This window comes from Panicum hallii, chromosome 3 (assembly GCF_002211085.1).
Source record: "Panicum hallii strain FIL2 chromosome 3, PHallii_v3.1, whole genome shotgun sequence".
In the NCBI taxonomy this organism is placed as follows: Eukaryota; Viridiplantae; Streptophyta; class Magnoliopsida; order Poales; family Poaceae; genus Panicum; species Panicum hallii.
In genome coordinates this window covers 2221787-2240843 of record NC_038044.1, presented here as the reverse complement: position 1 = coordinate 2240843, position 19057 = coordinate 2221787, and the positions used below count along the sequence as shown (strand labels likewise).

At 50.4% G+C, this 19057-nt stretch overlaps 1 pseudogene; it reads right to left on the bottom strand.

The window, feature by feature from the left end:
- Positions 1–4197: 4197 nt before the first annotated feature.
- On the bottom strand, positions 4198–4898 carry LOC112886887 (annotated as a pseudogene).
- Positions 4899–19057: the final 14159 nt, after the last annotated feature.

Here is a 19057-nt window from a genome sequence, read left to right as displayed (position 1 = left end):
GTAGGCGTAAGTCCCGTACGGGGTGATGAATGCAGTCTTGATTTGGTCCTCCTCCTTGAGCGCAATCTGATGATACCCTGAGTAACAATCAAGAAAACAAAGAAGGACACATCCAGCCGTCGAATCGACGACTTGGTCAATGCGCGGCAGCCCAAAATGATCTTTTGGGCAATGCTTGTTGAGATCGGTGTAGTCGACACACATTCTCCATTCATTATTCTTTTTCTTTACAAGAACGGGATTCGCTACCCACTCTGGATGGATTACTTCTTTAATGAATCCAGCCGCGAGAAGTTTAGCAATCTCCCGTTTAATGGCCTCCCGCTTGTCGTGGGCAAACCTCCGCAGCCGTTGCTTCTTGGGCGTGGCCTTCGGGTCTACATTCAAAGCATGCTCGATCAACTCCCTGGGCACCCCTGGCATGTCCGCAGGTTTCCAAGCGAATATGTCTCGGTTAGCCCGAAGAAAGCTGACGAGCGCGAGTTCCTATTTGTCGCCTAAGCCCGTGCCAATGACGGCGGTCTTAGATGAATCTCCCTCCTGGAGCTGGATTGTCTTGAGGGCCACGCCATCAGTCGACTGGATGCTCGACTTGCTGGCCTTCTTGGAGGGAATTTCCAGCCCAGACTGGGAAAGCTGCTGCACGGCCGCGAGTACTTCTCCCGAAGCATCTGGCACACGAGTAGTCGAAGCATATTGGATCGCCTCCTGGTTGCAGTCGTATGACTTCTTCAAGTCGCCACGGAGGGTGAGCACTCCACCGAGTCCTGGCATCTTAAGAAGCAGATAAACATAGTGCGGCACTGCCATGAACTTAGCTAGTGCCGGACGACCCAATATTGCATGGTAAGAGGAATCAAAAGTAGCCACCTCAAACTTGATGAACTCGGTACGATAGTTCTCCCGCGTGCCAAAGGTGACTGGGAGGACCACCGTGCCAAGCGGATGCGCCGCATTACCTGGGACGATCCCGTAAAAGGGAGACTTGCTGGGCACCAGCATATCTTTGAAATCCAGGCCCATCTTCTTCAGAGTACTGACGAAGATGATATTGAGCCCGCTCCCGCCATCGATGAGGACCTTGGTAAGCTTGACCTCTGCTACCACAGGATCCAGGACCAAGGGGAACTTACCGGGCTCCGAGAAGCTCGTCCACTGATCGTCGCGAGAGAACGAGATGGGGACCTCCGACCAACGAAGTGGCCGTGGTACCGCCGGCTCGATGGATAGGATCTCCCGAAGGAGCAGCTTCTGGTCCCTCCTGGAACCGAAATCCTCATCTCCGCCGAAGATAACGTTGACGACCTTCGAGGCATCCTGAAACTTCGGATTACGCCCCTGGTCATCGTGATCGTCATCCTCGGGCTCTTTGTCAGCAGGCTTCTTATTCTTCTTTCCACCACCGGTGTTGCTGAACGTCCTCCGAAGGTGGTAGCAGTCAATGGCAGCATGGCTGGCGCCCGGATGCCATGGGCACTTCTTCTGCAGGAGTTTCTCGAACTCCTCCTGCGTCGTCGACTTCTTGCCCCGCGAAGGACGATCGATAGCCGCGATAACATTATCTGGCTTTCGTTTTTGGAGTGAACCCGAAAAGTCCCGCTGGCTTGAGTCATTGCGGTTGTCGTTTGGGCACCGCAGATTGTTATCTTGACGCCGCGGGAACCGCTCCCGCATCTTCTCCTCCTGTTCGGACCAATCGTGCATCATGTCACGAAGGCCCGCAACGGTCTTTGGCCTGTTCCGCCCGAAATCCCTATAGATGCAGGGGTCGGTGATGCCGTTGTAGAAACAGTCGATGATGTCTTCTTCCGAGATGTTCGCGATGGTGGCACGAACGTCGAAAAAATGACGCGTGTAGGATCGCAGGAGCTCGTTGCGTTCTTGCTTGCACTGGGCAAGATCATGTCGAGTACCTGCACGAGCAATCGCTCCCTGGAAATTGTCGATGAAGACCTTCTTAAGCCGTTCCCAGGAGTCGATGGAGTTGCTGCCGAGGCTCTCCAGCCAAGTGAGCGGCGCAGGATCCAAAGCCATCGGGAAATAGACGACTTTAGTAACGTTTGAACCCCCTGCTACCTCGATAGCCGTGGAGTAACAACGGAGCCATTGCTGAGGAGCCTGCTTGCCGTCGTACTTGGTGATGCCGACAGGTTTGAAACCTTCTGGGTACTTGTAGCTGCTGAAACGTGCAGAGAAAGCAGGAAATCGATCGCTACAGTCAGTACCTTCATTTTCGATTTCTTCACGGGTCTTGCGCCTGGAAGAAATCACGGTGCGCGCATCGCGGCCTTCATTGATGTGCTGGCGCAGATCCTCCGGAGGAAGTCGATGATGGGCTTGTCATGGCTGACCCCTTTGCGGTGGCTGCTGCCTCCCGCTAGGGGTTTGGCTCCCGCAAGCATTGTCGTTGCTGGGCTGGTGTCGGGGACGGCCGCCAGCCGTTCGGCTGTGAGCCTGACTTCGACTCTCGCCCACGCGCTCCTCCCTGATGGTAAGCGCCGGGTTGTGCTGATCCAACTGGATCCAAGCCCTCTGCGCGTAGAGGAGTGCCTGACGTACCTCCGGATCATGGCTGCGCTCGAGGATGGCCGTTACCCTGGCGATGTTGGCCACCGGAGTCCGAAAACCCCATTCGCTGACGGCGGCGAACTCAGGATCAAGCCCGCGATGCATAGATCGCCTACGCTCGTTGGCCCTCCTTCGCCGGATTGTACGGGCCCTGTTTCTGGCCCTCCGCGCTTCACGATCGGTGTCGTTCTCGTCACCGACGTTGGCTGTGATCTCATCCTCAGAGATCGCTTCAAGGTTGTCGATGGGAAAATCCCCATCGTCCTCGCCTTCTTCGGCCATCAGCACCTGGCGGGAGGAAAGCTCATGAGAACTTTCGTCGACTAGTTCAGTCGACCCCTCAGCCTCGGTGGCCAGCGGCCTGCCTTCTTGAAAAGGCAAGGGCTCAAGGTGAGCCACGAGTCGGCCCTCTGCCTCGAGTAGTTTGGGGAGCGTCACGCCCCTCCAGTGCACCACGTGCCCCTCCGGCAAGGAGGTGACCACCAGATTACCGGTACCGGAACAGCCCGAAGCCCCCCGATACGCGGTGGCCTCAAGCTTTCCGATTTGGAGTAATAAGCCCAGGTCCTTCTCGAACGCGGAGAAGGGCCCAGAAGCATGGGCCTCCTGAAGGTTAGTGGCCTCATCGCACAAGCCGAGTTGAGATCGGTTATGCAGGTCCCTAGATTGGAACGAATCCAAACCAGGGGGAGTTGTCGCAACACCAGAAGAAGTTGAGGCTGGAGCAGACTCCATCCCGATCTGTGTTGCGGTAGCGTGAAGCGGCAAGTTGTCGAGGTCGTCGACGAACTTGTCGAGGTCGCTGCGGAGATCCGCAGCGGAGGTCTTTGGCTTTATGTCGACGAGGAATCGCCGGAAACTGCCCGCACCATCTGCGATGCAGACCCATGAACCAAAAACGAACGTCGTGCCCTGAGAGGGAACTGACCTGAAGAATCTGAACGATGCCATCGAGCTCGCCGGTGGATCTTCGACGCGCTCCCCTACCTGGCGCGCCAGCTGTCGGTATTTAACCGGCTGCCCACCGAGGGATATACCCAAGGTGGTAAGTTTTGGGTGAGGAGACGCCGAGATCAGGAACTCGAAGATGCAAGGAACACAAGACTTAGACAGGTTCGGGCCGCACGGAGCGTAACACCCTACGTCCTGTATGGTTTGTATTGCCTTCTGTGTAGAATGACCTAATGATCTTCTGTTTTGAGGGGGGTCCTTGACCTCCCTTATATATCCGAGAGGCCAGGGTTACAAAGGTGCTAACCAACCTTCGTTGAGGGATCATACCAGAACATATCTCGAGTAGATCCTCTCCGTGTTGGTTAGCTCTATCTCCTATTTAAACGGGATAAATAAGAGATAAACAAAATGAATAAGAGATAAGACGGACTTAATCTCTTAAACCTCTTTTAGACTACGCTACATGCCCAGCCCGGTAGCCCCGGGTCTGACAACTCCCAACCCATCCTTGGGTACGGACGTGGTGTTTGGCTCCCCGCGCCTCATGGTGTGGTGGGCTGAAGTTGTGGCTGCTGGCATACCGTGTCGGGCACCTGCATGTGGTGGGCGACATAAGTTGTTCTCGGTGTCGTGTCCCGACACGCAGCTAGCTCCTTGGCCTAAAGGACCCATTCACGACCGTAGCGCCTTGGTGCTCGGACCGCGACCCCAGGTCAGACGGGACTACCCGCTGAGTTTAAGCATATAAATAAGCGGAGGAGAAGAAACTTACAAGGATTCCCCTAGTAACAGCGAGCGAACCGGGAGTAGCCCAGCTTGAGAATCGGGTAGCCTCACTACCCGAATTGTAGTCTGGAGAGGCGTCCTCAGAGACGGACCGGGCCCAAGTTTCCTGGAAAGGGACGCCTGGGAGGGTGAGAGCCCCGTCTGGCCCGGACCCTGTCTCACCACGAGGCGCCGTCAACGAGTCGGGTTGTTTGGGAATGCAGCCCAAATCGGGCGGTAAACTCCGTCCAAGGCTAAATACAGGCGAGAGACCGATAGCGAACAAGTACCGCGAGGGAAAGATGAAAAGGACTTTGAAAAGAGAGTCAAAGAGTGCTTGAAATTGCCGGGAGGGAAGCGGATGGGGGCCGGCGATGCGCCCCGGTCGTATGCGGAACGGCTTCTGCTGGTCCGCCGATCGGCTCGGGGCGTGGACTGTTGTCGGCTGCGCCGGCGGCCTAAGCCTGGGGGCCTTAGGTGCCTCCAGTAGCCGTCGTCGGCACGGCCGGTTCTTGCGCGCCTAACGGCGTGTCCCTCGGGATGCTGCGCTGCAACGGCCTGCGGGCTCCCCATCCGACCCGTCTTGAAACACGGACCAAGGAGTCTGACATGCGTGCGAGTCGACGGGTTCTTAAACCTGGGATGCGCAAGGAAGCTGACGAGCGGGAGGCCCTCACAAGCCGCACCGCTGGCCGACCTTGATCTTCTGTGAAGGGTTCGAGTTGGAGCACGCCTGTCGGGACCCGAAAGATGGTGAACTATGCCTGAGCGGGGCGAAGCCAGAGGAAACTCTGGTGGAGGCTCGAAGCGATACTGACGTGCAAATCGTTCGTCTGACTTGGGTATAGGGGCGAAAGACTAATCGAACCATCTAGTAGCTGGTTCCCTCCGAAGTTTCCCTCAGGATAGCTGGAGCCCATTACGAGTTCTATCGGGTAAAGCCAATGATTAGAGGCATCGGGGGCGCAACGCCCTCGACCTATTCTCAAACTTTAAATAGGTAGGACGGCACGGCTGCTCCGGTGAGCCGTGCCATGGAATCGGGAGCTCCAAGTGGGCCATTTTTGGTAAGCAGAACTGGCGATGCGGGATGAACCGGAAGCCGGGTTACGGTGCCGAACTGCGCGCTAACCTAGAACCCACAAAGGGTGTTGGTCGATTAAGACAGCAGGACGGTGGTCATGGAAGTCGAAATCCGCTAAGGAGTGTGTAACAACTCACCTGCCGAATCAACTAGCCCCGAAAATGGATGGCGCTAAAGCGCGCGACCCACACCCGGCCATCTGGGCGAGCGCCATGCCCCGATGAGTAGGAGGGCGCGGCGGCCGCTGCAAAACCCGGGGCGCGAGCCTGGGCGGAGCGGCCGTCGGTGCAGATCTTGGTGGTAGTAGCAAATATTCAAATGAGAACTTTGAAGGCCGAAGAGGAGAAAGGTTCCATGTGAACGTGTCACACCCGATTTATAAAGAACATAAATCGAGCAATCATATATGCGCCAGGATCAAGTCACGCATATATACAACAGAATCATCAAGATATCACAACACATATCACGAATAATATTAATATAAATCGTAAATGAATCATAAATGAATTATTTTATTACAACCGGATCAAGAATCGGTTCAAGAGTTGCGAAAGCGTAAAAGAGATACATGAAGAGTAGGGCGCCACAGGGACGTCGACTGGGAGACAAGCGCCTAGAAGTCGTCGAAGCCGCTGACGCAGTGCTCCACGTTGCCGGGCACTGAGCAGCAGTCGAAGATATCGGAAATAGAACAGAAGAATAGAGAGGCAAGTGTGAGTACAAACTAGTACTCAACAAGTATAACACAAACTATGAGGCTCTAGGCTAGCTGACTCAACTGCATTAGCTTTTAGTCTTGGCAAATTTTATTAAAGCTATTTACTATAAGTGGATGAATTACCATAAACCCAAATTGCATAAGAAATTAATCAATATTAATTAAGAGCTACTGAGAACCATCCAAACCAAAACCACCCGGGGAATCTTCCTAATCAAAGGTTGATAACCCCACTAATCAGACGCTCATGACTGTGAGCACAGCTGATATATCAGTTTTACACTCTCGAGAGGTTGCACAACTTTACCCACAAGTCGTGAGCTATGCTAGTTGTTCATCACACTTCCTTAGGTGAGATGGCTAGCAAGCACACTACGAGACCGTTACAAAGGATCACGTTGGTAAGGTGTAACCGCTAAGGATTCTGGATCAGCAACGATGGGGCCCACCTCCGGGGGTACAAGACACACAGCACAGACCAAGCCGGAGGAGCAGGGACCATTGAAGCTTACCACCCCTCTTGCCCACGCAGGTAAGTTACTCCCGAACCAACACGACCTAATTAGTAAGTCAGGACCGTCCCATTCCAGTCTTGTAGTTGCGCGGTTGTCCCAGGTTGTCGCTCTATGAACCGGTCCTTATGGAGAGTGGCCAACCAAGCACTAAGCACCGTGCTGGCCTCCTAAACCAAGTTTCTAACAAAACATATTTTAAGGAGACGTGAGCCACTCAAGCACACAGCACAGAGGGCCACTCCCAGGATTAAGTTGCATAAGACCATTAATCAAATTAATTAAAAAGAACCAAGTGTGTTATAGCGCTACAACCTAGCACAACTAACCAAAATGCAACCCAAAGGATATATATAGGATATAAAGTGGCTAGGAAAGTCCTTATAGGCCTACAGTATTAAAATGCAGTATGAAATTCTATTAAAAAGTGATAGGAGGTTCATGTTATACTTGCCTTCCTCGTACTCTCCTGGCTGCTGCTCGAACTGCTCGGAAGATGGCTGCTCCTGGTACTGGTCCAAAGGCTCCGCGTCTACTCACGATCATCAAACATGGTCCAGACATACACACATGCACAAACAATAGCAAACTATAAGAAACAGTACAACATTACATAGAAATAGCACACAAAACTATGCTAGAACTATTCTACACGTTACAACGATCGCGTGGACATAAAGAACACCTAAACGGAGCTAAGATGCGAAAACTACGCTTGAAACAAGATCCAGGGACCTATTTGCGAGAAAAACAGAACTTCCAGGGGGTTCTGTGCGAAAACTGGGGACCTAAACGTAATTAAAGCATAGACTCGGGGTCTAACGCGCTAAAACTCACGGCATGGACGGCGGGTTCAATTTTGAACAACTCCAGGGGGCCGAATAGAAGAAACAGGACTAAAACGTAAATACTTGTGAACTAAAGAGGACTGCGGGTTGATTCTTGAAAAAGCCGAGGTCTCTTTAGCAAAAAGACAGGGCCGAACCGGTATCTTCTGATTGGGACGGTTGGATCTGGATCCTGCGGTTCTGAACTACTCTCAGCGCGATCTAATCTCGTCCACTCGTTACGGATCGAACGCTCCAGGTTTTGAGCTGTAGGGGAGGGCAGCGCTACTGTTCCGGCGATGAATTCCGCGGCGGTGCTTCGCCGGCGCCTGCCAATTTCGTCCTCCGAGGGCCTATTCAAGCGGGGACCGAGTCTAAGAGGACCAGAGGGACACAGCGAACGTTCCTAGGGGCGTTGGCCGCCTCGGCGTGCGGGTCATCCGAGCTGCCGCTTCTCACGGGTCGTTGGGGCCCGTCCCGATCCGAACGCGGCGCCCTTCTAGAAGAGTCCGGGCGTGGGAACCAGGCCAGCGTGTAGCTCGGCTGGGCGCGGCGCAGGGGAGAGGGCCCAGGGTGCGGCAGCGCGGGCCACGGCCAGCGACCGAGAGGCCGGACCGGCGGGGGAAAAACAGAGGAGGGCGCGAGGGGGAAGAAGCGCCTGACCAGTGGGACCGGCCTGGCAGAGGGAGAAAGGGAGAGAGCGGCCCGTGGGCGGGGAACGGGGGAAAGCCGGGGGAAATGTGGTGCACGGGCTGGGCCGAGGGAAAAGAGAGAGAAGAGAGAGGCGCAAGGCTGAGGGGGGGACTGGGCCGGGGCGCGGCCCACGCGGGGTGAGGAGGCGAAAAAAGGGCCCGAGAGAGAGAGAGGGGTTTGGGCCGACTGGGCTGGGCTCTTTTCTTTCTCTCCTTTCCTTTTTCTTTTCCTTCTTCTTTCCTATACTCAACTAATTCAAACAAATCTAATTGAATTCAAAATACAATTTGAATTCAAACCTATAAACTCAACACAAATAAAACAATGCTGCAGCATGAATGCACAAACAATTTTATCCTATGATAAATTTTTATTTCTTTGTGTTATAAAATTACTTTAAATGCGAGATAAATTAGAGAAAACCCTGGAAAATTTATTTAAGCTCAAATAAATTCCTTAAAATTTTGGAGAATTACATTAGGGTGTTACAGAACGGCACTTGCACATGGGTAAGCCGATCCTAAGGGACGGGGTAACCCCGGCTGACAGCGCGATCACGCGTGTTGCCCGAAAGGGAATCGGGTTAAGATTTCCCGAGCCGGGACATGGCGGTTGACGGCGACGTTAGGAAGTCCGAAGACGCCGGCGGGGGCCTCGGGAAAAGTTATCTTTTCTGCTTAACGGCCTGCCAACCCTGGAAACCGTTCAGCCGGAGGTAGGGTCCAGCGGTCGGAAGAGCACCGCACGTCGCGCGGTGTCCGGTGCACCCCCGGCGGCCCATGAAAATCCGGAGGACCGAGTACTGTCCACGCCCGGTCATACTCATAACCGCATCAGGTCTCCAAGGTGAACAGCCTCCGGCCAATGGAACAATGTAGGCAAGGGAAGTCGGCAAAATGGATCCGTAACTTCGGGAAAAGGATTGGCTCTGAGGGTTGGGCTCGGGGGTCCCGGCCCCGAACCCGTCGGCTGCCGGCGGATTGCTCGGGCTACTCCCGCGGCGAGAGCGGGCCGCCGCGTGCCGGCCGGGGGACGGACCGGGAACGGCCCTCTCGGGGGCCTTCCCCGGGCGTCGAACAACCGACTCAGAACTGGTACGGACAAGGGGAAGCTGACTGTTTAATTAAAACAAAGCATTGCGATGGTCCCTGCGGATGCTGACGCAATGTGATTTCTGCCCAGTGCTCGGGGAGGATCTGATAGTCACCGTCAGCGAGAAACGTCGAGTCTACATGTAATCAAAAGGATGCAGCTTAGGAAATGCATAAATCTATATTCTACTTCATGATAAAGTTGCAATCCAATATATTCAACATTACACACCAGCAAACAACACAAACTCCCTTACTGGGCAGTCATTTATCGAGTATTACTGAAACTATTTATCTACATTAAGCAACATGGTTAGCTACCCCAAACATTTATCTAACTCCCTGAACTAGTATGGTTGATTAGTTTAAATAGTCACACTAATCCCACTTAAAAGTTCTATTTAACTTAGGGGTTTTACACATAATCCCAAGTTGATAACTTGTGTTTATGCTATACTACTCAAGAACAAAGCTTCCAAATATTTTCATAATTTTTCATGGACTAGAGCTATGGTTTATGAATTTTTCTTTGAATCTAAACTTAAATTCATGGCTGAGGTTACATTAGGCCTCTGACTCTCAAATTTTTATCTTAGACTACTCCTGTTGTAACAAAGCTAAGATAAACTTTTTAGCCCTAAACATGAAGGAATACATTTGGAATTAAATTAAGTAACTTTTATCAACATATAACAAAAAGTACTCGAAATCTAAGCAAATAAACAGTAAAGTACCCGAACTTTTTACACAGAACTATACATAGCACATACAACCTAAGTTCCAAATTTCAGCTATAACACATGCTTACAACATGAGATACAATTAAAACACTTATTTTCTAGTATTTAATCTACAACAGAAAATATACATATATAGCTCAAGTTCATTACACAAAAGTTGTCGAGTTTAACTCAAGGATTCCAACAAAACTGGTTTGGTATTTTTCATAATTTTCGACGATTTTCTATGAATTTTTGAAGTTCACTGCTTTTGAAATAGAGGGGGGCTGGAATCTTGCAGGGACACCCCTAATAGTTTTGAAATCCTTGCACTTATACCCCTGGCTCGTCAGGGAAGAAGAGCAAAGGGGATGCCGGCCAAATTCCGGCGAGGGGACGGCGAGGGGTCGGAGGAGAAATTGTCAGCGAGCACCAGGAGGTCAAAGCGCACCTGCTGGGAGTCTTGGGAGGAGGAGGAGATGACCGGAGGGGGCTTTCCCACGGTGGCCGAGGCGGCGGCGGAGGGATGCTCATCGGCGAGGAGGTTCTCGACGAGGAGGAGGGCCAAGATTGGGCTTGAAAGCTGCAGCAATGCAAGGGGAAGCTAAAGAGGTAGTTGAATTGGACAGAGGAAGGGTGGAGGTAGGGGTTCGACGGCGGACAGGAGCTTACCGGTGGAAGGACAACGGCGGCGAGGTAGCTCCGGTGGAGGTCCGGCCACGGGAAGTGGCTCGGGAGCTTCAGTGGAGCAAGGGGAAACTTTCTAGAGGGTTGTGGTTGTGCGGGGAGGCTTAGAGCGTGCTGCCCACGGCGAGCAGGGGGGGCGCCGGAGTTGGTGGGGATGGCGGCGGTGGTGCTCGGGGTTCTGGGCAATTGGAGAGTAGAAATGGAAATGGAATGGGGAAAGAAGGAGCCAGTGCTGCTCTTGAACCAGAGAAGAGAGGGCGAGGGGGCGTGCACCGGCAATGCCACGGCGACGGCGAGCTGGCGGCGGCAGAGCTGCAGAACGGCGTGGCATGCACGCGAGAAGGCCAGGGAGGGGAAGCTAGAGCGGCGCTCGGGTTGAGGGCGACGCGTGGAGTAGCTAGGAGCTGGAGGTGGTGCCGGGGAGCGGCCGAGGCGCAGCACATGGCCGGGGAAGCGGCGCTGACACCGGTGGCAGGAGTGCAGCGGCGGAGCAGAGGAGGCGCCAGAGGAGGAAGAAGAGAGAAAGAGGTCCGAGGGACTTAGTTGAAAATTGCAGAAACTTCAGGGACTGCACTGTAAACAGAAATTCCTCATTGATCCAGAGCTCTAATGAGAAAATGGTCAAAATAAAAGTTGTAGAACTTTTCAAAACCTATAACTTTGCTTTAGGGCCCAAATTTAGAAACCTAAAGCACACTGTGTTATTTTACTATTTTGCACTCAAATTTAAACTTTACAAAAGTTTTGTCCTACTAAAGCAAATTTTACAACTTTTTGGGCTTATCTGCAAGCATTTAATGCTGGTCATGATGACATTCACCTTTTTCACTTTGACCCTTGGTAATTTTTGGAAAGTTACTTTATACTCCAACTTAATTACATAAAAGGGTTTGTATTTTCATAAATTTACACAAATACCCTTATTTTCAAAATTTTGCTAGATTTCCACACAATTTCACACATACCACCTATTATTTCAAAAGGTTCAATCTATTTGACACCTAGGGTGTCACACTAGGGTCTTGCGGCGCTTGTACGGGGGAGGAATGCTGGTGTCGTCGTCGCCGTCGCCATCGTCGCCGCCAGTACTGCTACTATCGTCACCGGCATCGCTGCTATGGCTGGCATCATCCTTGGAATCCTCGCCGACCTCTGAAGACGATGATCCACCATGAAGGTACCCTCCTGTTGCCGAATCGTCATCTGAAGAAGTATTCTGGGTACCTTTTTCTGAGGAGGAAAAGAAGTTGCCATCCCAGGAGTCGTCGTCATCTTCGTCCAGAGCCCCGTGAAGAAGGATCTGGAGGTCTTCATCGTCGGTCAGGGGCTCGTCGTCCTCTGACCAGGTGTTGTAATCCCACTCTACTGCGTCCCAATGCAGAGGAGCGAGATCTTCATACGAAGCTACTGGATCAAACTTCAGCATTGCCTCCCTGGAGGTTTCGGAGTCAGGAGAAGTAATGGAGTTGGTTTCAAAATCAGGAGAAGTAATGGAGTTGGTTTCAGAATCAGGAGAAGTGATGGAGATGATGAAAGAAGATGAAGGGGAGTTAGAAGAGACGGAGGAAGAGGAAGCCATTATCGAGGGACGCAAAGTGAGCTACCACGGCTAATGCACGGGAAAAGAAGATGGGTGGAGGTGAATCCGCCGATACCGGTTTATAAAGGCAGAGATGGAAGGCGAAGCGACGATATCGCATTTTTCGAGGGAGAAGACGAAGGGTCGCGCCCAATGACATTGGAGAGGCGATGCGTGTGTACGGGCCTTGGAAGTCGAAGGGTCGCGTTTGACGGCGTTAGGAGCAGTATGCGCATGCACAGGACCTAGAAGTCGAAGAAACAATGGTTTTGGAATTATCATCGCCAAAACCAGGGGGGCATGTGTTATCGCCATAATTTGGCTGGGCCAGAGGATGGGCCGAGAGCAACATGGGCTGAAGGAAATCATCGTAATGGTCACACCCGATTTATAAAGAACATAAATCGAGCAATCATATATGCGCCAGGATCAAGTCACGCATATATACAACAGAATCATCAAGATATCACAACACATATCACGAATAACATTAATATAAATCGTAAATGAATCGTAAATGAATTATTTTATTACAACCGAATCAAGAATCGGTTCAAGGGTGAGGAAGCGTAAAAGAGATACATGTAGAGCTGGGCGCCACAGGGACGTCGACTGGGAGACAAACGCCTAGAAGTCGTCGAAGCCGCTGACATAGTCCTCCACGTTGCCGGGCACTGAGCAGCAGTCGAAGATATCCGAAATAGAACAGAAGAGTAGAGAGGCAAGTGTGAGTACAAACTAGTACTCAACAAGTATAACACAAACTATGAGGCTCTAGGCTAGCTGACTCAACTGCATTAGCTTTTAGTCTTGGCAAATTTTATTTAAACTATTTACTATAAGTGGATGAATTACCGTAAACCCAATTGCATAATAAATTAATCAATATTAGTTAAGAACTACTGGAAACCATCCAAACCAAAACCACCCGGGGAATCTCCCTAATCAAAGGTTGATAACCCCACTAATCAGACGGAGGATCTGGGCCGCTCATGACTGTGAGCACAGCTGATATATCAGTTTTACACTCTCTCGAGAGGTTGCACAACTTTACCCACAAGTCGTGAGCTAAGCTAGTTGTTCAACACACTTCCTTAGGTGAGATGGCTAGCAAGCACACTACGAGACCGTTACAAAGGATCACGTTGGTAAGGTGTAACCGCTAAGGATTCTGGATCAGCAACGATGGGGCCCACCTCCGGGGGTACAAGACACACAGCACAGACCAAGCCGGAGGAGCAGGGACCATTGAAGCTTACCACCCCTCTTGCCCACGCAGGTAAGTTACTCCCGAACCAACACGACCTAATTAGTAAGTCAAGACCGTCCCATTCCAGTCTTGTGGTTGCGCGGTTGTCCCAGGTTGTCGCTCTATGAACCGGTCCTTATGGAGAGTGGCCAACCAAGCACTAAGCACCGTGCTGGCCCCCTAAACCATGTTTCTACAAAAACATATTTTTAAGGACGCACAAACCACTCAAGCACACAGCACAGAGGGTCGGCTCCAGAATTAAGTTGCATAAGATCATTAACAAATTAATTAAAAAGGACCAAGATATGTTATAGCGCAGCAACCTAGCACAACTAACCATAATGCAACCCAAAAGGATATATATAAAGGATATAAAGGTGGCTAGGAAATCCTTATAGGTATACAGAATTAAAATGCAGTATGAAATTGTATTAAAAAGTGATAGGAGATTCATGTTATACTTGCCTTCCTCATACTCTCCCGGCTGCTGCTCGAACTGCTCGGAAGATGGCTGCTCCTGGTACTGGTCCAAAGGCTCCGCGTCTACTCACGATCATCAAACATGGTCCAGACATACACACATGCACAGACAATAGCAAACTATAAGAAACAGTACAACATTACATAGAAATAGCACACAGAACTATGCTAGAACTATTATACGCGTTATAACGATCGCGTGGATATAAAGAACACCTAAAACGGAGCTAAGACGCGAAAACTACGCTTGAAACAAGATCCAGCGACCTATTTGCGAGGAAAATAGAACTTCCAGGGGGTTCTGTGCGAAAACTGGGGACCTAAACATAATTAAAGCATAGACTCGGGGTCCAACGCGCTAAAACTCACGGCATGGACGGCGGGTTCAAAAACCGGAAAACCCAGGGGTCTAAAAGAGTAAAACAGGACTAAGCTGCAAATACTTTTGAACTAAGGGTGGACCGCGGGTTAATTCCAGAAAAGCGCAGGGGCTCTTTAACAAAATGGCTTGGCTGAAGCAGTACGTTTTAATCTGGGCGCTCGGATTTGGATCTAGCGGCTCGGAGCGAAATGATACGCGAGATCTAATCTCACGCGCTCAACACCGATCGGACGCCTCAGGGGAAGAGGAGGCGCGGGCTGGCGGCGCTGACCGCCGGAGAAAGAAAGGCCGCGGCGGCGCAACTCGGGAGCTCGCCGGAGACACGCGATCACGCGTTCTCGGGGACATTTCACGACGAGATCAAGCCCAGGAGGTAGAGCACAACGCGGGGAACCTATCTGGGCACTTGTGGAGGTGGATTCGAGCTCGGTTAGTGTGGAACGACGGCGAGAGCGGCTCGGCACGACGAACAACGCTGGCGTGCGCGCGGTCTAGGCTCTGCGGCTAGCTAAGGATCACGACTCCTAGTGCAAAAGAACCAGGGCGCGAAGGGGAAGCTCACCGAGGGGTTTAGGTCGGCTGGGGGGCGGTGCAGGGGTGCTGGCGACGACGGCGGCGGTGGAGCACGGACGGAGACAGGCGGCGCTCGTGGGGAAGGCGGCTGCGGGCGCTCTCCGAGCGTCGGGTTTCCTCGGATCGACACGCGAAGGTCCTGCGAAGGTGCCAGAGGGATTAGGGATGTCCGGGGATCGCCGGCGACGACGAATTGCGGGGGCGGCACAGCTCACCGGCGGCGGTCTCTTCGCGAAATCCCGGTGATGCAGAGGCTCGGGGTGAGATTGCGGGCCTCAGAAAGCTTCTAGATGGTGAGAGAGAGCGGACACGGGGGTTGCAGGGGGCCGGGGCGCGGCAGAGCGACAGCTCGACGGCGAGGCAGAGCGGCGATGCGGTGGAGCGGAGGGGGCGGCGGCGCTGGGGTTTAGCTGGCGGTGAGGGCTAGGGTTCTGGATACCAGGGCGCAGGGGTTCCCCCTTTTGTGGGGCGGCGGAGGGCACACTGGCGTGCGGGCCCAGAGAAGGAGCTCGCCGGGGATCTCGGAGGGGCCGTTGCGCCGGAGAAGAAAGGGGGGGAGGAAGAAGAGGGCGCTGCCGCGCGGGCCCGGGTAAACAGACAGAGAGAGAAGGGGGGCCGGCGCTGGGGGGGAAGATGGGCTGGGGCGCGGCCCACGCGGGGAGGGGGAGGGGGAAGGGTGCTGGGCCTCGGGTGGCCCATGCGGGGAAGAGGAGGGGAAAAGGGTCCGAGGGGGAGAGAGAGGGGGGAGTGGGCCGGGCTGAGAGAGGGTTTGGGCCGGTTTGTTTCCTTCTTCTTTTCCTTTTTCTTTTCTATACTCAACATTCAAACAAAACTATTTGAATTCAAACCTATAAACTCAACACAAATAAAACAATGCTGCAGCATGAATGCACAAACAATTTGATCCTATGATAAATTTTAATTACTTGCGTTATAAAATTACTTTAAATGCCACAAAAATTAAAGAAAAGCCTGGAAAATTTATTTAAGCCCAAATAAATTCCTTAAAATTTGGGAAAATTACATTAGGGTGTTACACACGACCATCTCTTCGGGCAATGTAGCATGTGCAAAATTTAACATGTTTCAAGATCAGCTATGTCTAGTTGTTCGGTACTACACTGCCCAGGTTAGGGTGAGAACAGCAATCGGCACCCATACATTGAATGTAAAACTGCATGACCCCAACAAAAAGTAGGTAAATTGCATTCATGAAGTAAAGGTCTTGCAATAAGTTTAATTCTCTTAATAAGAGATTCAGCTAAGCCATTTTGAGTATGTACATAAGGCACAGAATGTTTAACATGTATTCCTTGGGCCATAGAGTAATCATTGAATGCTCGAGAAGCGAACTCAGCCGCATTATCCAAGCGGATCTTCTGGATTTGATGTTCAGGATAAGAAGCTTTCAATCGAATGACTTGCATCATGATTTTAGCGAAGGCATGGTTGCGTGTGGACAAGAGACACACGTGTGACCATCGCGTAGATGCGTCAATCAAAACCATGAAATATCTGAACGGTCTAGACAATGGTTGTATGGGGCCACAAATGTCACCTTGAATGCGTTCAAGGAACTTAAGTGGCTCAGCATGAATCTTAAGCGAGAGATGGTTTTAAGATTAGCTTTCCCGTTGCACATGATGTACATATAAAATCAGAAGGTTTAGAAAATTTAGTAGACTTTAAATCATGACCAATGCAATTATCTGTGATTTTCCGCATCATTCCTATTCCAGGATGGCCAAGGCGTGCATGCCAATTCTTGAATGCGTCAACATTCTGAAAAATCACCTTGAACATAACATGAGGTACGGGTTTTATGTATGTGTAGTACAATCCAGACGGAAGCGAAAGTATTCTTTCCAGAATGTTAGAGCCATATTCAGAAGGTTTGGTAATGAGAAGGAATTCCTCATTATTTTTTGTATGTGTAGAAATATGTAAGCCACATTTCCGAATATCTCGGAAACTCAATAAGGTACGAGTTGAATCGGGATACAATAAAGCATCCTCAATTGTAACTTGTGTACCCAAAGGGAGCGTAATAGTGGCTCGTCCAGAACCAACTATTGTTGCATCGTGCCCAGCGATTGTCAAAACATTTCCTGGTCTCTTCTTAGTGAGAGTTTGAAAATATTTTGTTTCCCTAAGAATAGAGTTAGTGGTACAACTATCTACTAGGCACAATTCTTCCTCCATCGGATTGACTCCCGCAAATCTAGATAATCAAAGAATTACAAGAACTCAATTAATTATGCATAGAAGTACATACGTAATAATACAATAGAATATGAAGTGCACACACACATATAGTCGATGTCTAGAGACTTATTATGTGGCAGAACCAACCTGAATTATACCGACTCAAGTGCGCGAGTCCTTAATGCAGGGCTACCTCGCACTTCAAACGGTATAAAACTATTGGTCTGTCGGGTAACGTCCCGATGAACCACCGAACGCAGGATCTAACAAGGTACCTCACACGAAGGTGAGTCCAGAGATACAATGCCCAAAATAATTTACACCACAGGCAGTTATATTACAAAAATATACAAAATAACATTTGTTCTTACAGAAGAGAGTTTATTACATCACAAGTTCGAGTTTCTGATTAAAGCAGCGGAATTTGAAAAGCGGAGTTATTATGTATGGCGTTATTACAGATATTATGCTAGCCCTGGCATAATATCACTCGGCGGGGTCTGTGTTGGCCGGGGACGGATCCCATTCCACGGACCAACCATCAGGCAAAGGGTAAGGCCACGGTGTAATGAACGCGAGCTCCTCAGAAGGATTACCTGGAGTAAATAAATGAAAGCAAGGCTGAGTATACTAATACTCAGCAAGACTTACCCGGAATTGGGTATATCTTAGCCCATAACTAGACTCATGCTGGCTTTTAGCTTTGGGTAGGGTTTTCAGCTGAAAAGCAACAAAGAGTAGATCCTTATTTCCAATTTTTAGCTTTCAGGTTCTAGTTGAATTAACCATTCTAAGTAAGCACTTATAACTATCAAAACATGGTAGAATCTTTTCTCAAACATCATCTTTAATAATCACATGATTACTCTTGTTACTCTATGTGATAAAGGGGATAAGCAGTCTCATACATCGTGAGAGGCGGACGATTCTGAATCGAGATTCAACCCTTGCAAGGTAAACCTAACACACACGCTTGGAACACCACAGGGTCATTCCGAAGCAACCGTTTGCCTTTCATTCCGACTCGTGGATCAGTGCCACCACAAGCGACTGCAGGTCATATGCACTACAAAAGTGCAGGACGTACGTCTGTAGCGCGACTACAAAACCCGTACTCCTGGTTGCCCAGCAACACATATGCCTACACGTCAAACTAAGTAACCAAAAAGAAGCAAATACATGTGGTGGGTGGTATGTCCACTCCTCGGGCCGATCGGTTACTAGGCTTACCGCTTACCATATTTCACGGCATGTGGCTAGTACTTTCAAACGCTTAGCCACCGCTACCACACACTGCGACCTTATCAATTCCACAACACAGACGGGGTATCATCTCAACTATGATACCTCATAAAACTCCCGTCCGGCATCCTTATAGTGATAGCAGGAATGTAAACATTACAATTCCTATATCGCGCGAGTGACAGGAAATCACTCGACTTCTACCGGTCCTATAAGCAGAGCAGCTAGTCGGACTCCAGTTCTAGTATTCATTACCTTGGTTCCTAGAGTGATGCAACTAAGTTTTCAAACAACTCCTAAGAACCTAATGCATAAAGAAATATATATAAATAATATAGGTTGCAGTGTAATAAGATAGGGTTATGTCCGGGGCTTGCCTTCGCTAGCAGGGTTGGGGTTAGTCAAAATATTTTCTTCCGAACCTTGGTTCGGGGCTTCAGAGAAATCCGTAACAAGAGTCCCGGGGTCTTCCAAACAAACTTCTTCTTGTTCTGGGATCAACTGATAATCCCCGTCAGCGAGAGTGGTCGAGTCTACATGAGATGCAAATTACAAGTTATGGAATGCCTTTACTTTTAGTTTACTTCCCGATAAAGTTGCAATCCAATATAAATAATATTTTATTTTGATATATTTCCCAATTACTGATACTGGGCAGTCATTTATTGAGTACTAATAAATTTACTTAGATCCATTAAACAATAACTTTAGCTAGGTTAAGTG